The 5,000-nt window shown below is 40.1% G+C and overlaps 1 protein-coding gene across 1 annotated transcript in view; it reads right to left on the bottom strand.

Annotated features, from left to right (window-relative positions):
* Positions 1-5,000, bottom strand: part of FOXP1 (forkhead box P1) — a 414,947-nt gene that overhangs the window by 44,952 nt on the left and 364,995 nt on the right. The gene's annotated exons all lie outside the window — the stretch shown is intronic.

Genomic DNA, 5,000 nt, shown 5'->3' with positions numbered 1-5,000 from the left:
GAGAGTCGTGATTTTCCGAGTTTTGCACAGGAATTGCAAATGAAATTTGAAGCAAGTGAATTCCTTGACTAGGCACTGATGGACATCCTGATGTTTACTTTGGCATGGGAGACTATTTTAAGGTCACCAGGTTCTGGATGTTTGAATAAATTAAACAAAATAATAGGAGAGCGTAGAAACTTGAAGCAAACAGCCACTTCCTGTGCTGGAGATATAAAAAAATATATATATATAAAAGAAATGATAACACATATAGCTTAGAAAGATCTCAAGAGCTTTCTCCGAGACCTGTTGCCAGTATCCAAGCACTGGTATGATCTCATCTTTTTTCTCCTGGCTGAACTCCAGCACACAATTTCATTAACCCAGGTACTGCAGGTGATAAAACTCATTTTTCCCTAAAGAGACAGCTAAAAAGTACCATTTATACATTTATGAAGTACCAGCAATCAAAATTATGGATTTTCTAAAAGGTTTTTAACTACTTTTATTGAATAGAGAAATCGCTGTCTCAGACTTTTGTGACACTACAGCCAACAATAAATTCCAACATTTAGACATAGCTGTAATTTGGTCACTGGTGTCAATAGATGTGTGAATTGGAGATGATCCCTGTCTTCCAAGCAATACTTTCTAATTAGGCTCCGGAAATATCGTGCATCAACCTCGAAAAAAGATGAAGAGGTTTTTCTTTTTTTTTCTGTGATGCCCATCTATGTGGCACAAGGATGAGCGTTTCATGACTCCCAGCTCAAACCACTTAGCTGTTTCAGAATGACTGTAACTGAATGGATTATAGTAAGAGCTGGACACAGATTAGCTACATATACTAAAGAGCACTAGAGGGTAGTGTGGTATTTAGGCCAAAATGACCGAAAGGTCCTTATGCCCTATTAGGACTTGAACTACATATCAGAGGGCAAACTACAGCTTGATTTTATATGGACATTGATTGGATAAGTTACATTTTTTGCCATATACATACAATTAAGCCCCAACTGTCCATGTACCATTGCTCTGGCACCTTAAATATCAGTTTTTTTTTGCTATAGATCCCTAAACGGCCTGTTTCCAAATGCACATCTGTGGGTCCCAAAAAATCAGACAACATTTGGACAAAGCAAAACCAATCAGCTTTTATCAGTCGATATGTCTGAATAGGGAGCCACAAGCTTGTTTATTTTTGTATATTTTTAGTTAGCCATTAAATTTAATCACTGACAATAGTTTTTGCTTTGCTTGACCTCATTTGGCCCAGAGACCTCTGACCTAAAGAAGGAGTAAAAATTATGTTTAGGAAAAATGATTTTATTCCTCTTCCATCCATTCTGTGTGATCTTTTGTAGTGTCTTCTACTTTCCAGAACCATATTATTATTTATATTATTATTATTATTACTACTGGTATTTATATAGCGCAGACAATTTACACAGTGCACATTCACATGAGTCCCTGCCCTCAAGGAGCTTACAATCTAAGGTCCCTATCTCACGTGCATACATACAAGGGTCAATTTAGACAGGAGCCATATAACCTACAATCAGGTCTTTGGAGTGTGGGAGCAAACCGGAGTACCCGAAGGAAACCCATCCCAGTACAGGGAGAACACGCAAACTCCTTGCAGATAGTTATCTGACTGGGATCTGAACCAGGGACCCCCAGTGCTACAAGGCAGTAGTGCTAACCACTGTATTGTCATCACCGTCTGTTATTTTATTATGTACGTCTTTTTATGTACGTCGATTTGATCAGTGGAAGCCTCTGTAAACCAAAAAGCATCACTCAGAGATTATAAGGCCCCTGTCAGGTGTAAGCAAAGGGGGGAGTTGGTCACAAGTAGAACCTTATTCAACTTCAGGCCAAGGTGTGGCCATAGTCCTTGAGACCCCTGTAGTTTCACCACTACTAATAAGCCATACTAATCCAGAAGTATGAATCTTGCTAGGTGCTTGCCCATCCGCAACACTTACTGCCTCCACATTAAGCCACTGAGGCACAATGAGCCCTATGACTTACAGGATTTTTAAAAAATATGCGAGAAGCCTGTGATGAAAGCTTTAAATTTCTAACTCCAGAACTACACAGTGAAGTTAGCAGCTCTGTAATGAATTGTGATAGAACTTTAGGATCCTAGAACAAGTATGCCGAATTGAGAGTCACAGAACAGCAACTTCTATCTCAAGCTTCCCACACTGGTATTTTGCTTTGTGAGAGAATCCCGTCTCTATAATAAGAACGGTTCATGTTGTCTACAGTAACCAATCAGCTTCCCCTATTTGTTCCTCCATACCTAAGCAAAGAAAGGAACAATCAAGTTCTTTCCTACTCTTAGCCCCAAATCTTCCTTCATACACTTGCAGTGAATTGTCTATGGTACTGTCTACGGAACCGTCTATGGAAGTGGCGGGAGACAATACTAGGAATAGGCTACAAAGTGGATGCTGAGTATTTAAACAAGGGGATTCAATTTAGAACTGTGCCCATTTTTTTTGCCATGTGACATTTCTGACATGCAGATGAATGTGTGTGAAACGATGTATTATTTCCATGCTACTTGAGCGTGTACCTGGTTCCTTTAACATACACTTTGTTTTTCCAAAACCACAAACATCGATCCTGGAATTTCATGTGGAAGTGCTTAAGGGGTTGAAAGTTAACACCTTTGTGAGCTGTACAGCCTCACAGTTACTGCTCAACAAAAGCCTCTTTGTAGGAACCTTTTTGAAATGTTTTCTTAACATGTTCCAAGTAGTTTTAGGCAAGTAACTAAAGTAAGCAAAATGTTACCATGATAAAAACACTTGTGAAAACATTAGAGCGCTCTCACTGGTACCCTTCATGCAGACAACACTTTCTTAAAAAATAATAATAATAAAATATAAAATGAGGGAGATTTATTAAAACTTTTTTTCTTCTCTTTTAATTTCAACTTGTATGACGAAAAGGAAAAGAAAAAGAAAAAAAATAATAATAAAGAAGCGGAGGGGGGTTTAGTTAATCCCAAACTAGGTGAAAACCATCTGTATGCTTAACTTTTCATAATTAGCACTTCCTCATTCTTTAGAAAACAAACCTACACCCACAAAATAAACATTTCAAATGTGCAGAATTCAACATCAAACAACACCTTATTTGTTGCAGTTAACTCTCTAGGGTCATCAACTGTCTGACTACAATTTACAATGCAAAGAATACTAAGTGAAATGTATCATAAGAAAAATAAAATGAACAAATTGGGCAATGCAGATTATTATTTAGGGTATTGCTAATGTAATTCAGAAAACATTGTAGGTGGGGCAAAGTCATAAAACCCAACTCATTTACTAAAGGGCCTGTTCTCATTTGCGCATTTTGTTAAAGTGACGGTAAACTCAGGAGTTAAATTTAAACAAATGTATTCAAGTACATTAACTATGACCAAAAATGTATCTTGTTTGTGTATAACTCGGCTGTAGATCCTCAAATCATCTCTGAATTGGTGCTGACACTGTCCTTCCTTCTGGAGGGGGGCTACTTGTATTCCCCATGGTCCCTGTGTGTGTTGTAAAGTAGTCACCACCCCAAGCTTGCTCCTGTGATAGACTACAATCTCAATACAAATTAGTAAACTAAACATGAGATTGTAGTCCATCACAGGAGCGAGCTTGGAGCGGTGGCTACTTTACAACACACCTAGGGACCACGGGTAACAAAAGTAGCCACACTCCAGAAGAAAGGACAGTGTCAGCACCAATTCAGAGATGATTTGAGGATCTACAGCCGAGTGATACACAAATAAGATAACATTTTGGTCATAGTTTATGTACTTGAATGCATTTTTAACTCCTGAGTGCTCCCGGTAATGCATGAAACATAGTGCATAGTGTTGCCATTTATTTTGAATGAAACCTTAATGCAGCGAGGGAGTGCATGCACTAGTGATTTAGCACACCTTAATGCACAGATGTAAACTATCTGTGCGCTGTGGTGTGCTGCAATGAGACAAATTCTGCAAATTCTGGGTTTATGTGCATTTTCAGCCCATTTACAAGTCTTAAATACTCCTCACCTTACTGAGAGTGATCTGAGAGTGATACAATTACACTGCAGAAAGCCTCTGGACAGAATTGGAAATTGTGTGACAGTAAAATCTCTAGCTCAGATTTAGGTGTTCCAAGAGTATTACATTACCAGAGAGATTTGGGGTTCCTGGGACTCTATCTCACAGCTGTAGGTGGTTCTTGACGGCAGGTGCTGCTGATAGTGCTGGGGGGGTGCTTTGCAGATGCGTTGGGACGGGTGACTGGACAGAGAGCCATGATGTCAGCTGCTCTATGTCCTGACCCCTGGCAACCAGTGATGTCAGTGAGCTGAGCGGGAAGCAGGGCAGAGAGTCCCAGATTGCGAAGAGCTCTTAGAAAACTAGGACATTGTGGCCGCTCCCTCCCCAACACCTGTGGCCCCCCTAATGAGATGCCGCCTGAGGCAACCACCTCAAGCTACCTCATTATAGGGATGGCCCTGCCTGCAGCCATGCTAAAATAAAATAAAAATCCATTACATGTACCTTACTCTGAACTCTGTAATCCATTCCAGGGGAGCTCCCCACTTGTAATGTGGAAGGATATGTATGTGAGGGACAACCTGCAGGGGGTATGTCTGTGAATGACTTTTCTGCACCACAAACAGGGGTTCTCAGAACACAGCAACGCTGGGATGTAAACCTTGAAGACCCAAGAAGAAAGGCTGTGTACCCCATATGAATATCAAAGCTTCAAGTTTGACCAGCGTCCACCTTCAATGTAAGCATCAGTAGAAAAAAGATCCCTTGTAGATTAGATTGGGGGCCATACCACCATCTAATGTCTGATTTAGATTTCCTTTGCTGCCCATACCATGCAATCTCCTTACTCCCTACTTTAACCCGAATAAAAACCTGCTGAATGAAATCCGTAATACCTGTCTGTTTACCCAGGTGACCAAGTGGGCCTATCGGTACCCAGAAGCATTATGATAATTGT

This window comes from Nanorana parkeri, unplaced genomic scaffold (assembly GCF_000935625.1).
Source record: "Nanorana parkeri isolate BGI_ZX_2015 unplaced genomic scaffold, ASM93562v1 scaffold624, whole genome shotgun sequence".
NCBI lineage: Eukaryota > Metazoa > Chordata > Amphibia > Anura > Dicroglossidae > Nanorana > Nanorana parkeri.
This window is presented reverse-complemented; position numbering and strand designations above follow the sequence as displayed.